Below are 18,943 nucleotides of genomic sequence, written 5' to 3'. Positions count from 1 at the left end.
TCTTTATATTTCTGATTTCTTTATATAACGAGTTGAACAGTTGAGGATCTATAAATATCAGACTAGTACAATAGAGTACTTTTGTTCATGATTTCAAAGGCGGTGTATTTGAGAGCAGACAGGATATAATACTTATATTTTAAATGCATTTTCAAAACAGATATAATATGAGTAGGTCATTGTGTTATCAAGTGAAGGTGCATGGCTCAGTGGTTAGGGTGTCGAGCTTACGATCATGAGGTTGTGAGCTCGAATCCCGGACCGGGCTGCATATTGTATTCTTGAGGAAGACACTTTATTTCACGTTGTTCCAGTTCACTCAGCAGTAGAAATGAGTTGCGACGTCACAGGTGCCAAGCTGTATCGGACTTTGCCTTTCCCTTGGTTAACACTGGTGGCATGGAGAGGGGAAGCCGGTATGCATGGGCAACTGCTGGTCTTCCATAAAAAACAAACTTGCCTGGGGGGGTAACTTTCTAGGTGCAATCCCATGGTCTGTGTCATGACTGAAGGGGGTCTCAGATTGTGTTATCAGTGGGCAGAAGCATGACTGATGAAGTCCTAAATCCAATATAATTTCATTGTAAAAGTCCTCAAGGCAACAAGACAGCCGAATCACTAGTGCATTGGGCAAAATGCTTTGCAGCATGCTCCAGCCCTTCACATTCCAAGTTCAGTTCCTACTAAGGTCAAATTTGCCTTTCATCTCCCTACAGTCAATAAAATAAGGTTCCAGTCAAGTATTGGGTTGGTGTAATGTAGTAACCCCCATGCACCTCGAAATTACTAACCTTGTACCAAAATTAATAATTTTCATAAAATTTCAACACAGTGGATATTAGCCTAAGCTAATATCTGAAAAAAAGCACATGCTGGTTGGGATAGTTTAAGAAAATATGGATAATAAACTTCAGTCTAATTAAAATAATGGGGGGGGGGGGTTAAATATTGGGGAATGACATTTATAAAACCACTTCCTGTGAAAGAGGAAATTGAGCTACAAAAGTTTGAGAACCACTATGTCAGAGGTTTGCTTTTCAAGAGGAGGAAATATTAGGAGAGTAAGTTTAGTGTAGGTTTGTTGTATGAGACACAATGAGAGGTTGTTATAAGCAAGGAGATAGACAGAGGCAACAGGTAGATTTGGGTAGCAGGTGGAGGCAACAGGTGGATTTGGGCAGTAGTGGATTTGGTAAATATATATTAAGAAGACAGAAGCTACTTAAACAATGCTTGTTGTTCTGCTGTGAATCTGCACCATAATAAAGCAACTCCCTTCTATTGGGGAGCTTCATTATTTTTCTGAATGAATTTTTACATGTTTGAGAAAGTTACAAAGGGTAACAAGCTACAAGGAGAAAGTTATGGAATTCTTACATTCTCTTGGTCTCAGCAGACAAAATGGAAATGGCATTGTTTTGTTATTGTTGTTGTTGCCTTGATTTATCTTCTTCTCAAGTATGGCATAATGCCAAATGTCTTGGACATTTGTGTTTGCCTCAGTGAAGCCCACATTCAAAAGGTGCTTTTTACTTGCCACTAGCATTGGCCACCTTATGAGTGTGTGTGTGTGTGTGTGTGTGTGTGTGTGTGTGTGTGTGTGTGTGTGTGTATCTGTGTCTGTGTTTATATTTGTGTGTGTTTGTTCCTCACCACTGCTTCCCAACTGGTGTTGGTTTGTTTATATCCCTATAACTTAGCACTTCTGGCAAAACTGACCAATAAAGTAAGTACCCGGTTTTTAAAAGAAAAATAATTACTTGAATCAATTCATTCAACTAAAACACTTAAAGACAATGCTCCAGCATGGCTACAGTGCAATGACTGAAACAAATAAAAAATAAAAGATAAGTCAACCCGAATCAATAACATTCCAACCATGGCCATCACATCTTTTTCTTCAGCACAATGAATCCAGAACTCCATTATTCATAATGCCCTTCTTAATGTGATTTGAGCGAGATTGACTGCTATTTCAGTTTCTCACCCTAAAGTGACATTGTTTCCATGGTTATTGTTGTTGTTGTTGGTGTTGCTGTAATTAGTTGCCTCCCAGGTGTTACACACCACACAAGCTCCCTAATTTCTCACCACCACCACCACCATCATCATGTTTATACCAGTGACACATTAACCCCTAGAGGTCAGCTGTGCACATATGACTTCCTGATCTCAATTCATCATTAGTTTTGGGAAGTTAGCAGCAACGCTACCACCACCACCACCACCACCACCACCACTACCACTGCTACCAAAATCACCACCACTAAAGCCATCACTGCCACCAACCACCACCACCGCCACCAACAACATATACCACCTCTACCCCAAATTACCACTATCTTCATCAATATCACCAATATGGCCACTGCCACCCACACTACTGTCATTAACACTACTACTACTACTACACTACTACTATCGCTACTACTACCACCACCACTACTACTACCACCACCACCACCACCACCACCACCACTACCACCACCACCACTACTACTACTACTACTACTACTATCGCTACTACCACCACCACCACCACCACCACCACCACACCACCACCACCACCACCACCACCACCACTACTACTACTACTACTACTACTACTACTACTACCACCACCACCACCACCACCACCAATACTGCTAATACCACCATTGCTACTGTTATCATTACTTTGAATTACAATTAACATTAATACTACCACCTCTACAACATCCCCTCTTATAAAAATATATATATATATATATATATATATATATATATATATTTACAGGGTGCAGTGAATATATTATTGTCTAAATTACGCAAAAATTAAAATAACACTGATATCTCATTTTAACACATATATTTACCAAAATAATGTAAAAATATCTTGAAATACTAAAGAGTAAATTTATTCAATCACAGCCTCCAGACGACTTCAGAATCTCCAGCAACTCTTCTAGACGGTCTCCTTGTGTAAGCTAGTGAATGCTGCCATAATTCTTGCCTTTAGTTCTTCTTTGTTATTACAAGGAGTTTTGTTGGTCTCTCACTCAACTGCACCCCACACATAATAATCAAGGGGGTTGCAGTGTGAGGAGTTAGGTGGCCAGATGTTAGGGGTGATGTGGTCCCAGAAATTATCTGACAGCCATGACTAAGTTCTCCTGCTTCAGTGGCATGGTGCAGAATTATGGAGTGAATTTTAGGGCTTATGTATCTAATATTTTCCTATCCTCCCTTAATACTGGTTAACAACAAACAAGATGGGGACAAATAACTGTCAAATGTAAATAATGTAAATGAGCACAGGAGTGGCTGTTCATAGGTGCAGGAATAGGTAAGTAGCTTGCTTACCTACCACATGGTTCCGGGTTCATTCCCACTGCATGGCACCTTGGGCAAGTGTCTTCTACGATAGCCTTGGGCTGACCAAAGCCTTGTGAGTGGATTTGGTTGATGGAAACTAAAAGAACCCCATCGTACATATGTATATATATATATATATATATATATATATATATATATATTTATATAATTATATATGTATGTGTGTATATGTTTGTGTGTCTGTGTTTGTCCCCCCCCACCATCGCCTGACAACTGATGGTGGTGTGTTTATGTCCCCGTAACTTAGCGGTTCAGCAAAAGGAGACTGATAGAATAAATACTAGGCTTACAAAGGATAAGTCTTAGGGTCGATGTGTTTGACTAAAGGTGGTGCTCCAGCATGGCCACAGTCAAATGGCTGAAACAAGTAAAAGAGATGTACATAATTCCTCATCTCTTAAATAAAGACTCTACCTTGTTGAGAAACTGACATGTTCAATAATGTAGACTGAGGTAGACAACATCTGAAAGCACGATGGGGATAGTCATGGCTGGAGTACATTTGATCATAGATCTGTCTGCATGATCAGACAGCTCTGTTGGTGGTGGTAGTGGTGGAGCTAAACAACAACAAAAACAATTACCACAACATTACCTCAGCTATCATCAACACTAAAAACAGATATACAATCACCATCACCATCACCACCATCCATACCATCACCAGTACCACTAGCACTACGATCACCATTTCAAACCACCACCAGTCAACAACATAGATGTACTTCTCTCCTCTTCCTTTCCCCCACTTGTAAACGAATTCACCACCACCATCACCACCATCACCTGTAACAATACAAATATAACTGCAATATAACACCGCCTCCATCACCACCACTATCACGCCACTACCATAGCCATAACGATGACCGCCACTGAAATGTATGCAACTCCTGACACTGCCACCATCGTTACCACTGCCTCAACTACCATCACCATATATAGCAGATCTAACCATTAGCATCTTCACAATCATCATTACCACTTCACCTCCTCAAACACCATCAGGATTTACGATATACATAGATATGAGCACCATAACCACCACCACCACCACCAACACCACCACCAACACCACCACCACCAACACTCCCACCGTCAGCACCATTATCACCACCAGTCAAATCAGACCACCACCACCACCACCACCTTTACCACATTAACAATATAACTGCTATCAGCAACACCAATCACTATTTGTTATTATTAATATTAAACACAAGCGGCTAAACTCCACCCCTCACACTTGACTTCCATGCTACCACTGCCACCAGCATCAGCAGCATCACCACTAGCACCACCACCACAACCATCACCACCACTGCTGCCACTACAGTCCACTTACTATCACCAGACCATCCACTACCACCACCACCACCACCACCATCATCACCAGCACTAATGACCAGTTCATCCTTCATCAAAAGTGACTCTTAGATTAGAAGATAGGAAGAGATTCAATATGTTGGTAGACACAGCAGTTAGTAGTCATTCATCAAAGTTACCATACATTGTAACACATCAGCATTGCAGCTGTGCTTATATATATAATGCAGCTGTGTTTACATTTGCAGCTGTTACACTCAGTGCCCATATCCTGCGTCATTTCAGCCACCAGACCCCTAAAACATCTTCAGAACATCACATTACAGCTAACTCTATTCCAGATCTCCATTAGCCTTCTACCCTCTGCTTCCAGCTTGCAGCATGCCTTCGAAACATCACACATTTATACTATCCATACATACTGCATATCTGATGCATGCAGCAGGCAATAGTTTTCATACACATTTGTGCAAACATGAGAGCATCTGCATAATTCCTCAACATGATTAATACAGTGACCATATCTCACTCAAACCCACCCCGTGTTGTCTCTAAAATACAGATGGCATGACCCTACATATTAATTTTGGAACCAAGAGTATTTATTCTTGCATAACTTAATTATCACTACATGTGATAATTTTCAGATGTTTTAAAGCTGCAAAGTTTAAGGGCAACAGAACTCGTCCAAAATCTAGTATTAATTCTTACAGAAAATTTTTTTTTTATTCATTTTAACTTGAAACTTATGTTGTTGTTATTTAACCCCAGGCCAATCCGAAACTCTTTTACTTTTTTACTTGTTTCAGTCATTTGACTGCGGCCATGCTAGAGCACCGCCTTTAGTTAAGCAAATCGACCCCGGGACTTATTCTTTGTAAGCCCAGTATTTATTCTATTGGTCTCTTTTGCCGAACCGCTAAGTAACGGGGACATAAACACACCAGCATTGGTTGTCAAGCAATGCTAGGGGGACAAACACAGACACACATACATATATATATATATACATACATATATATGACAGGCTTCTTTCAGTTTCCGTCTACCAAATCCACTCACAAGGCATTGGTCAGCCCGGGGCTATAGCAGAAGACACTTGCCCAAGATGCCATGCAGTGGGACTGAACCCGGAACCATGTGGTTGGTTAGCAAGCTACTTACCACACAGCCACTCCTGCGCCTATAAGTTACACATGATATATGTGAAAGCCTTTGATTATATAGTTCCTTCTCGATCCATGCCTGGCTCATAAGGGCCAGTTTCCCGGTTTCTTGGCGTATAGGTTCCCCACCTGGACTGGACGCCGGTCCGTCGCAGGTGAGCTGCAAGATGCAGGAGGAAAGAGTGAGAGAAAGTTGTGGCAAAAGAGTCAGCAGAAGGTTTGCCATTACCTTCTGCCGGAGCCACATGGAGCTTAGGTGTTTCGCCCATAAACACACGCATCGCCCGGTCTGAGATTCGAACCCACGATCCCTCGACTGTGAGTCCACTGCTCTATCTACTAGGCCATGTACCTCCACTAAAGCCTTTGATTACATCTGGTACAAGATTTCCCTAAGCTTCAGGGTTTCATCTCTTATATTAAATGATTTCTATATGATCACACCATTAAAATATATGTTGTTTGGGTTCTCTCTTTCCCCTCTGGTATGTTTTATCAACTCTGGTGTACGTCAAAGTTCTGCTCTGTCCCTACTATTCTTCCTGCTGTACATTAATCTGCAAATTATATCACTATTCACTCATCCTTAACCTCTTACAGATGAATATCATTGACTTCTAAATTAGGCAAGATAATGAAAGAATCTTTATGTGACCATGTAGAGACTCCCTCGTTCTAGAAATAGTAACCGAATCTCCCTAAGTTCAACTTCTTTTATCTTAGAAAAAAGATACTTTGGGTAATGTGATCCAGAAGACTTCAATTAAATAAGATTATCCATGCACTATTTTGTTTTTGGATTTGGTTTGCAAGATACTTAACATGAGTTCGTGTGTTGAAGCATATTCTATTGTCTGGGGAGAGTCATTTTCTTTTTGTGCCTTATTATGTAACACACTCACTGGTAAAATTTCCACATTTTTCTTTTTATTGTCCTAACATTTTCCTTGTGTCTTGCATTTAAAAAGGTTGCAAGACGCAACGAAAATTTTAGGACAATAAAAAGAAAAATGTGGAAATTTTACCGGTGAGTGTGTTGCATAATAAGGCACAAAAAGAAAATGACTCTCCCCAGACACAATAAAACATGCACTATTTCTTCTACTACTACTACTAGCCATCTAACTTCAACTGGTGATACTATGAGATTTCAGAACTCCATAGCATTGTCAAATAGCGAAAGTGAGTTGACGAATCACCTGTTCTGTCAACTGGCAGTAATCTGCTAACTGGATTGGTTGACCCTCAACTGACCGTTAGTTGATGGGATTCATTTTTGCAGACTGTGTCATGTAGTTCAGCTGAATGAAGATCAAAACGCCCAACTCCACATCCATCATGTTGCTCCTCATAACTTTGCTGTGACACTGGATCGAGGATTTTTCATCATTGATATTAACTCCTCTGTATACACACTATTGGATGGCTGTTGACTCTTATGAGTTCCTCTGCCCTTTGATGGGTTTTGCTTTTCATCTCACAGAGTGTCTAAATCACCCTCTTCACTAAGCAAGCTTGGTGGGGTTTCCAGTTTAGTTGCTGGCAACCCAGCCATGCAACAGATTGTACTGGGTAACATGTTACCAGAAGAACTTGAGGGTGATCTGACATATCTAATCCATGTGATTATAGAAAAAGTTCCCACTAGGAGTGTTTTGTTTACTAATTCCATGGATAATCTCCTTCTGATATATCTCTTGGAGATGACAAAGGACCTGGTGCTTACAGATCTCATTGAAACACTCCTGAGAGACAGATGCCTCTTTGTTGTCTTAATCAACAAGCAAAATTGCTGGGGATGATAATGGAATGGTTTACTCTCAAGGTAGTGTGCTGACTCCTCTGCTATATAACATATACACTAATGGCTGGCCAGTAAACCAGAAAACTGAGATGTTTATCTATGCTAATGACCTCTGCAGAGATTACATTGAAGCTATTCCTGTTATAGTGGGAACACAACATGACAGGGTTAAGGAGCAGATCAAAGACAGCAAATTGTAAGTTAATTCCCAAAACAACATCCTACAGAAACTACCGTAAATCCTCAAGTATAGTCCACCCTTGAGTATAATACGCAGGGGATTTTTAGGGAGCTGTACTTCTGAAAAATCTAAACCTTGTGTATAATACGCACCCCTTCTCTAACTTGAGTTGTGAGTAATTAAGCCAGCAGCACCTAGTCGAACAAACACTTCCGCGCATGTGTAATACAATAATGGTGATGTTCTTAACTGTTATATGGGAATGTAAATATGTTTACAAATTGTTTTTGTTACATGTTATTCTGTGTTCTGAATACTTTTATTTTAATAAATGTTGCTAACTGCAAGTTATGGATGATTCTTTTATGACTGCATTGCTTTCAGGCTTAGCTTAAGGTATTTTTGTGCCCCGATATCACAAAATGCGTCTGAATAAACATTGCTGGACAGCAAATAGAGACTCAAACATTGCTTAGAAAATATTTTTCATTTTTAACCTCGTATATAGTACGCTCTAGGGATTTTGACCTTTAAATTTTGGGAAAAAAATGTGGATTATACTTGAGGATTTACCGTAGTCAACTCCAAATGAGGAAACACAACCCACACATTAAGATCTATTGCTCTTGCCTTGTTCTTTTCTTCTACAGCATATGCATGTCTAGTCTGGGAGAGATCAAGCCATACCAAGAAACTTGGCATCTGATCACTGGTTGCATGAAATCCACTGACACAAACAACCTGCACCTCCTTGCTAGAATTGCCCTTGCTAATATCTAACAGGAAGTAGTTATTTAAATTGTGATGACTAGAGCTATTTGTGATGAATACTGATTCCTTCATGGATATCAGCCTCCAGCCTAATGATTCAAGTGATGAAGAAGCTTTCTTAGCCATGTCCAGCACCTGGCAACATCTTGAGACAAAACCTGGATCTACCACTGAACAGAAAAGCTTGACAATGATCTTCCTCCATTTGACATGGGAATCCCCACTGTTGAAGTCCTCCCTCTCAGCTCAGAAGCTCCATGGACTCAATGAAAGACACGCCTCCTCTTGAAAACAAGAATGGAGCAATCAAAAATTGCTTTGGTCAGATGAGGAATTACAAGACTGAGACAACCACCTCCAAAATGTGGAGAATCACACCATATTATGGAGCATTGCTTTGTCTCCCTCTACTATCCGACCCCTGCAGCTCAAGAGACCTTTTTGAGTTCAATAAAATGCAAAGAACTGTGTAAAGAAATGGGAAACTCATATAACCATTATGCTCCAAAGAACTGTAAAAAGAAGTGTCTTAGATAATAATTTTTTTTTTCAACCCGCTATGTTACATATGCAGATATATAGAAGCAGGCATAGTTGTGTGGTTTTGAGATCAGTCCTATTGAATATCATCTTGGATAAGGTTCTTTTACTATAGCCCAAGCCTTGTAAGTGGATTTAGCAGACAAAAAATTTAAGAAGCCCATCAAGTGTATATGAGTGTGTGTTTGTATATATATATATATATATATATATATATATTCTACATAAAATAAAGGAATTCTCAAATGCAGGATGGCTATGAAGATAGCTTTGAAAATTGGGTAAATACCCTTTAAAAGACGGAATTTGAGAAGTACAGGGTTCGATTCTTTGCAGAGGCTTTCTGGCCATTTTTTTCCCTCGTACCTAAATCAGCCAGATTTGGTCTATCCTACAATGTCATTTTAAAAATAAGCAGCCAAATCTCCAAGCTACAAGGTAATGCATGATTAATATAAAACAATGTGAATCAGTAAAAGTATTACATTTGACAGAGTAATCTGGATGCTAAAGGGTTAGGCTTTGCAATTCTTGGAGTTTTCCAGTTTATTATCACAGTTAGTAATCATAAAAGTTGACAATATTTAATTAGCAAAATTCTTATCTTCTGTGTATTTGTCTACTACTACACTTACACATTGATCAGTCAGTTCACTCAATCATTATCTTTAGATACCCTACATTTACAAACATGCATCTCCTAGGGATATGTAGATATAGAACAGGTGAAGATGATTAGAGATCAAAGCCATTGAAATGTAGTGTCACAGACAAATACACAAACAATTTTGATAAGGTCTGAAATCTAAGGTTTTATAGAAAATGCAGATAATTGAAAATTTTACTTATTTATCAATTATCAAAATAATTGTGGTGAAAAATAGAGCTCCTTTTAACCATTTCCCTTCATTTAGGCAGCTTATGTCCCCAAAAAGTGGATGAGTGTCCGAACATTTTATTTTTCGACCTTCGAACGTTGGGCCTCACAGAGGCAATGACGAAAGACTGAAACCTCAGTTTAGGGTCCTCTAAATCCAACAGAGAAAACAACTGGTTCCTCCAAAATCATCCAGGGCAGTACTACCTCCTCCAGGCACTTGATGTAGGCCTCCATGTTGACTCTGAGGCTGTGTGGGAAGACGAATGGAGGCATAATGTCACCGTCACTAGTGATCACTCTAAACACCATGATGTTGACTGGATGTTTTGGAGACATGGCAAGCCAACGATTGTTCTGTGTCTTCAGCATCTACTTGTCAAGCACTACAGTATGTCATTTCCAATCTTCTGGTGGGGTGAATTATGTCATGGTGCTGTTTTTCTTACAGATAGTGCCCAACAATACTGCGTAGTCAGCAAAATCAAAGACAAATAATACACATGCATGAAATTGAAAATATCAAATGGTGACAATTTAACAATTACACCCTGTATATATATGTGTGTGTGTGTGTGTGTAGTTATATGTATATATATATATAAATAATAAATTATTAATTATCCCTCTATTTTTTTATCTTATTAAAATTAAATAAATATCTATAAACCACAGTTTACCTTGCAGTTGAGTATTAACTGTAATGTTCAACATCCTTTGTATACGTAACTTACCTGTACTTTCATAGGATTTTGCTATTCCTTAATGATGTTTGTAACCTTTATTTATGTGCATTTATATATATATATAACAAAAACAATTGCAGCGTGGAAGGTGTTTATAAGCCATTTAAGAAACACACAAAAACCGTTAGATTCACTTCAACATTTAAATTTAAGTTGTCAAAATACTTTCGTTGCTTTGAGAGCGCGACCTGTTCACTGACAAAACTTCATGCTGCATCTCAAATCAGGTCACTTGCTATGCAAGTACATCTCCGTATATATATATATATATATATAATATATATATATATATTGAGCAATACAGAGAGAGACACACACAACCTGATAACCACTCAAGGCTTTGGTTGACCTGGAGCTATAGTAGAAGACACTTCCCCAATGAACCACTCAGTAGGACTGAAGGAATAACCATGTTGTTGGGAAGCAAGCTCTCCAACTACATAACCCCAAGCTACTTGATAAGAAGATCCTTTTTGCTGTTGACTTTGAACTCCCTTTTTTTTGTGTATGTGATGAAATCAATATTTGTAATATGTTATGGTTTATCAACAAAAGAGTAGTAAGGGGTCGGTCTGAGCTTGTTGGTTGTCCTTCCCCTACATCTCCTATTTTAGTCTGCCTTGTAAGTTTTGATTGTGGCTGTGTTAAAGGCAGAAAAAAACAACCCAGCCAGAACATCAAATTTATTATTGTTTCTGCTCTTCAACTAAAATTGGTAATGTGTGTGAGTGTACATTCCAGCATTCGTAATGTGTTCACATGCCAACACCGAGTTGGCACTTGTGAAAACATTAATAATGTGGCAGCTATTGTATGCATGTTTTGTTTTATGTTCATCTAGATTGAACTGAAAGGAATAGGTTTTGGTATTAATATTGAGCCCTGGGTCATCTCAAAATGAGCAAACATTTGATCAGTGGATTTCAAATCATATCCTGTCAATTTTTTCAGACTTGTCTTTTCTTTCTTTTATGGCATGTTGTCTTGAGGAGGAAAATTTTTTTGGGGGTTGTGATTTCAGGGAAATTTTTAAGGCATGATTTAAGGAAGATTTTTAAGGATATGATTTGCAGGGAATTGTGAGGTGTTTGATTTGAGAGAAACAAGGTGAGATTTGAGAGAAATTTTTAAGGGTGTGGTTTAAGGGTATTTTTTAATGGTGTGATTTGAGGACAATTTTTAATGGAGTGATTCAGGGCAATATTTTATGATGTGATTTGAGGGTCGTTTTTAAGGCTGTGATTTGTGAAATATTTTAAGGGTGTGATTTGCAGAAAGTTTTCAAGGGTGTAGTTTGAGGGAAATTTTTTAGGGTATGATTTGAGGGAACTGTTTAGGGATATGATTTGAGGGGAATTTTGAGGATGTGATTTGAGGTAAATTTTTACTGGTGTATTTTGAGAAAAATTTTTACTGGTGTAATTTGAGGAAAATTCAACTGCAGTTTCTGACAAGCTGAGTGACTATGCAATAGTTTCTTTGTTGACTCATAGGAAGAAGAATGTGTTAAATTAATGTTGTACTATGATTCTGGAGTGTCATACATGAATCTGAAATGAGAAAGAATAGAGTCTTAGAATAGCATCATAGCAGCGATCTGGGAGTGGTGTAGGCTGATGTATCCATGTGTTTAGGATATATAGAAAGGCAGGGCTTGTGTGAATGTAGAATTTGCTGCTGCAACAAGCTGCAGTCCTCACATGCCTAAGAAGTTTTAGTTTGGACATTAGAGAGTGAGCCACAGAGAAGGAAGTTGAAATTTTGGAAATTTGTATATGGTATTTGCTACACTTTTACTTGTTTAAGTTTGTGGAGGCGCAATGGCCCAGTGGTTAGGGCAGCGGACTTGTGGTCATAGGATCGCGGTTTCGATTCCCAGACCGGGCGTTGTGAGTGTTTATTGAGCGAAAACACCTAAAAGCTCCACGAGGCTCCGGCAGGGGATGGTGGTGATCCCTGCTGTACTCTTTCACCACAACTTTCTCTCATTCTTACTTCCTGTTTCTGTTGTACCTGTATTTCAAAAGGCCGGCCTTGTCACTCTCTGTGTCATGCTGAATATCCCCGAGAACTGCGTTAAGGGTACACGTGTCTGTGGAGTGCTCAGCCACTTACACGTTAATTTCACGAGCAGGCTGTTCCGTTGATTCGGATCAACCGGAACCCTCATCGTCGTAACCGACGGAGTGCTTCCACCACTTGTTTAAGTCATTTGACTGCGGCCATACTGGGGGACTGCCTTAAAAGGTTTTAGTCATAGAAATCAGCCCACCAAGATTTATTCTTTGTAAGCTTAGTACTTACTCTATCAATCTCTTTTATGCCAAACTGCGAAGTTGCAAGGATGTAAACACACCAAAATAGGTTGGTGGTGGAACAAACACAGGCACAAAGACAAACACACATATATGTATATATATATATATATATATATATATATATATATATATATATATATATATATATGTGTGTGTGTGTGTGTGTGTGTGTGTGTATGATGGGCTTCTTTCAGTTTCCATCTACCAAATCCACTCACAAGGCTTTGGTCAGCCAAGGCTATGGTAGAAGACACTTGCCCAAGGTGGCATGCAGTGAGATTGACCCTGGAATTATGTGGTTTGAAAGCAAGCGTCTTACCACACAGCCATGTTATAAGATAAATGAAAATCCCCAGGTTTCTTTACTTTGAATTCTTTTTTTATTAAAACATTATCTTTTACTTGTTTTAGTTATAGGATTGCGGCCATGCTGAGGCACTCTCTTGAAGGATTTAGCTGAACAATTTGACACCTGTTCTTTCAATCTATTTTTCTAAAATCTGATACATATTCTATACACACATGTGTGTGTGTATATATATATATACATATATATACACACACACATTTTTTTCTCTCCTTGTTTTTTTCTGTGTATCTTTCTGTCAAAGAGCGTAGGCTCGAAACGTAAAAGACTTTTTCTATTTCTATTCCTGAGCGCTATACTAATACATTTGTTTGTTTGTACTCCACCTGCCTTTGTCTTTTGCTTATTTTCGTAAACCTTCCCATTATATATATATATATATATATATATATATATATATATATATATATATATATAATCAATTGAAATAGTCAATTCAAATAAACAATCAATTAAAAAAACGAATAATAAAATTTTAAATCTGTGCACAGACGAGAGGATGTGCACAAGGTATGTATTAGCTTGACGCTCAGTGAAAAGAGAGAGTTTGATGTTTCGAGCATAGCTCTTTGTTGCAAAGGAGAAAGGGAAAAGTCCTAAGAAGGAAAGGAAATTGCCAACAGCATGTATGTGGTTACATTGATATATATATCAGCCTCGCCTGGCCCCCGTGCCGGTAACACGTAAAAGCACCATCTGTTCGTGGCCGTTTGCCAGCTCTGTCTGGCCCCTGTGTCGGTGGCACGTAAAAGCACCATCCGTTTGTGGCCGTTTGCCAGCTCTGTCTGGCCCCCGTGTCGGTGGCACATAAAAGCACCATCCGTTAGTGTCTGTTGCCAGCCTCGCCTGGGCCCTGTGCCGGTGACACGTAAAAGCACCATCCGTTCGTGGCCGTTTGCCAGCTCTGTCTGGCACCTGTGTGGGTGGCACGTAAAAAGCACCCACTTCACTCACGGAGTGGTTGGCGTTAGGAAGGGCATCCAGCCGTAGAAACACTGCCAGATCTGACTGGGCCTGATGAAGCCTTCCAGCTTCACAGACCCCAGTTGAACCGTCCAACCCATGCTAGAATGGAAAACGGATGCTAAATGATGATGATGATGATGATCATCATCATCATCGTTTAACGTCCGTTCTCCATGCTAGCATGGGTTGGACGGTTCGACCAGGGTTCTGGGAAGCCAGAAGGCTGCACCAGGCTCCAGTCTAATCTGGCAATGTTTCTACAGCTGGATGCCCTTCCTAACGCCAACCACTCCGTGAGTGTAGTGGGTGCTTTTTACGTGCCACCTGCACAGGTGCCAGGCGGGGCTGGCAACGGCCACGGTCAGATTGGTGTATTTTATGTGCCACCGGCACGGAAGCCAGTCGAGGCGGTGCTGGCATCGGCCACGAGTCGGATAGTGCTTTTTACGTACCACCAGACCAGGGATCCTGGCTGGTTCAATTCGATTTATATCACCACGCTTCTTTCAGCCTCTGTCTCTACTAAAACCAAATCCACTCACAAGGCTTTGATTGGCCTGAGGCTATAGTAGAAGACACTTGCCCGAGGTGTCATGCAGTCGATTGAACTGAAGTCCATGTGGTTGGGAAGCCTAACCATACAGCCACAGAAAAAAAAAACACAAATTAAAATGATGGATGTTTTTTAAGTATCTAAGTAGCAATCCCTTGAATAAATTACACATGTGTGTCAGTAGGTTGCGATACTGTGCAAAAAATAAAATAAAAAAAGAAACCAAACAAAAAAAAAAAATTGTGTTGTTGTTGTTTTTGTTGCTGCTGTTGTTGTTGTTACCTGAGAAAAAGAAAGAAAATCTTCACTGATAATATTTTGAAACTGGGACACGTTTGTATATGTATGTGTATGTATGCATATATTTGCATCTATGTACCTGTGTCATTATCAATAATCAGTCATTCTTTTTCTCTCTCTATGTGTGTGTGTGTGTGTGTGTCTCCCTTATAGACATATATATAGGGAGTCCCTCCCCCCACACACCCACACACACGCATATGAGTATGTGGTATGTGAGTGTCTGCCTGTAGGTGACTGTGTTTGTACACATACCAGCGAAAACTAAGGTATGTAATTAAACACATAGCTACCTATAAACACGTGTACATAGCACACTACATACTGTGTGCACATTGAATATTTTAATACTTATTCTACATAAGCTACACCATATATACATCGTATATATCATCATCATCATCATCATTTAATGTCTGTTTTCCACTCTGACTTGCTTTGAACTGTCATCATCATCATCATCATCATCATCATCATCATCATCAACATTATTTTCATCATCGTTTTAACATCCATTTTCCCCTGCTTGCATGGGTTGGACAGATATAATTGAATCCAATTTTGTACAGCTGGGTGCCTTTTCTGTCACCAGCCCTTACCGGCTTCCAAGCCAGGTGACGTTTCCCCATGGTCAGACATATCTTTTCAGAATATCAGAAAGACAATAACAATTGTTTACAGCTATCATGTGATGTTAAGACAGCAAGAGAGAGAGAGAGAGAGAGAGAGAGAAGGAGAGAGAGAGAGAGAGAGAGAGAGAGAGAGAAGGAGAGAGAGTGAGAGAGAGAGAGAGAGAGACACACACACACACATACATACTCTCACATATATACACTCATATACATACATATATACATGTATATATATATATATATATATATATATATATATATATATACACATTTGTATGTGTGTGTATATATATATACACACATATATACACACAGTGGTGAGCTGGCAGAAATGTTAGCGCGCCGGGCGAAATGAGTAGCCATATTTCATCTGTCGTTACGTTCCGAGTTCAAATTCCACCGAGGTCGACTTTGCCTTTCATCCTTTCGGGGTCGATAAATTAAGTACCAGTTACGCACTGGGGTCGATGTAATCGACTTAATCCGTTTGTCGGTCCTTGTTTGTCCCCTCTATGTTTAGCTCCTTGTGGGTAGTAAAGAAATATATATATATATATATACTTTTTAAGGTGGTGCTCCAGCATGGTCACAGTGAAACGAATAAAAGAATATATATCAGTATTATCATCATCAGCATCACCAACATTTTTAACTATCACTTTTGCATGGGTCAAATAAAGTTCATTGAGACACGTTCTCTACAGCTGGATGCTCTTCCTGTGACCAACCCGTACCTGTTTCCAAACTAAGTAATATTTTCCTTTATCCTTCAAGCATGAACAGTAAAATGGCTGGATAGGTTTTCATGGAACACAGTAAATGAATGACTAGGAGACACTAACACACACACATGCACGCATACACACACACACAAATGGGATTCTTTCAGTTTCCATCGATCAAATGCAATCACAAGGCTTTGGGCACCCCATAGCTTTGGCAGAAGTTACTTATTGAAGATGCTGAGCAGTATGGATGGACATGAAACCCTGTAGTTGTGAAGCAAACTTCTGAAACTCAATTCAAGTTAGAATCAATTGGCACTTTTCTTCACCTAATGCTTGTAATATTTCCATTTGTCAAGACAAAACAGAGACTGAATCTTGCTCCGATCTACACAGGTACATGGAGATGTGATATGTGAAGATCGATAGTGTTTTATTAGTCAATTAGTGTTGTGCAACTCTTGTCATTTGTTGATGGTGGGTTTTTTTTGCTTTGGTTAAGAAGAACAACCTTTTTCACCTCTTTTACTATCATTAATCAATCGGTTAACCATTTAACCAATTAACTAATCAATTGTCTGATAATTCAGTCAATCAATCAATCAGCTTGATTTCACAATGTCTTTTTGTTATCATCTGCAACTTCATAAGTGGCATGCCTTCTTCTGCTCCAGGTCTGTCTGTCTAACCTCTTTATGCTTTAAATTGCCAATATTCCGTTCTATAGCTTTGATGGTGATCACAATACCCTGTCTATCACATTTCTCTAAATTGTTTCAAGCTGAAAAAGCATTTGTGTGAATGTTTTTTTTTAAATTTTATATATGAATTTGCTTTTTGCAAATGATAATGGTGCTGCTAATGTAAAATTCTACACATTATTTCCATACATTCATATATAGATTTTGTGTGTGTGTGTGTGTGTGTGTATGTATATGACAATCTTCACACAGTTTCCGTCCTTCAAATTTACTCACAAGCTGTTGGTTGACTTAGGGTTATCTTAGGAGATTCTTATTTCTTTATTGCCCACAAGGGGCTAAACATAGAGGGGACAAACAAGGACAGACAAAGGGATTAAATTGATTACATCGCCCCCAGTGCATAACTGGGACTTTATTTATCGACTCCCTAAAGGATGAAAGGCAAAGTCAACAGATGAAATACCTATTTCTTCACTACCCACAAGGGGCTAAACACAGAGAGGACAAACAAGGACAGACAAACGGATTAAGTCGATTATATCGGCCCCATTGCGTAACTGGTACTTAATTTATTGACCCCAAAAGGATGAAAGGCAATGTCAACCTCGACAGAATTTGAACTCAGAATGTAACGGCAGATGAAATACCGCTAAGCATTTTGCCCGGCGCTCTAACCTTTTTGCCAGCCCACTGCCAAGAATCATAGGAGATTCTTGCCTGAGGTGCTGCACAGTTGGACTGAACCTGAAGCCATATGATTGTAAAGCAAGCTTCTTAGCCAAACAGCCATGTCTACACCTATTTTAAGAATAGGGGTTGAATCCCAGAAGTCCTGCAATACCAGGCTAACCTGCAACAATGGCAAAGCAAGCCTAACTGTTTCCTTTGTTATAAAAATTAGTTTAATATCGATAGCCCCCAAAAGGGACCAGATCAGATATTAAGCTGAGAAGAAATTTATTCAATGCTAGACAATTGTAAACAACGACTCGTTATGGAACCAACAAAGGAGTCTTTATGACTGTGGTTTCCAACCTTCTCACTAAAAATGACCCCTTTTATTTAAATGAAATTTCCCATGGACCCCAAACATATGAATGGTCTGTCTACCCAATAACCCAGTTTTATTAACCAACAACAAACTCGTTTTTCAAGTTTCATCCCTCTCTCAGAAGTTAGCTTTTATCCAGACTTGTTTCAATCATTTGAATGTGGTCATGCTGGAGCACTGTTTTGTAGGGTTTTCTTTGTTGAACAAACTGATTCCAGTACTTACGTGTTTTTTTTTTTGTTTGTTTTTTGAAGTCATCTGCTTACTCTATCAGTCTCTTTACCTGAACTGCTATGTTATGGTTGTCAAGTGGTCATCAGGTGTGTGGTGAACACAGACACAAATGTGCACACTTAACACATGTTTGTCAGCCAAAGGTTATAACAGAAGGGTCTCTTATGTCAGGTGGTGCCCCAAAAGACCAGAACTGAAAACCTGGGATTAAGAAGTGAAATTTTTAATAAACACAGCCATACCTGCTGATATATATGTATATATATATATATATATATATATATATATATATATATTCTACTTGCAT

General features: G+C 39.2%; 1 non-coding gene across 1 annotated transcript; it reads right to left on the bottom strand.

Moving 5' to 3' along the window:
* Positions 1-18,157: 18,157 nt before the first annotated feature.
* LOC115211304 lies at positions 18,158-18,347 on the bottom strand. Its single transcript, XR_003881577.1, has one exon. It is a non-coding gene; the product is annotated as a U2 spliceosomal RNA (small nuclear RNA).
* Between the last annotated feature and the right edge of the window lie 596 nt (positions 18,348-18,943).

Source organism: Octopus sinensis, linkage group LG4, assembly GCF_006345805.1.
Source record: "Octopus sinensis linkage group LG4, ASM634580v1, whole genome shotgun sequence".
Taxonomy (NCBI): Eukaryota; Metazoa; Mollusca; class Cephalopoda; order Octopoda; family Octopodidae; genus Octopus; species Octopus sinensis.
This window is presented reverse-complemented; position numbering and strand designations above follow the sequence as displayed.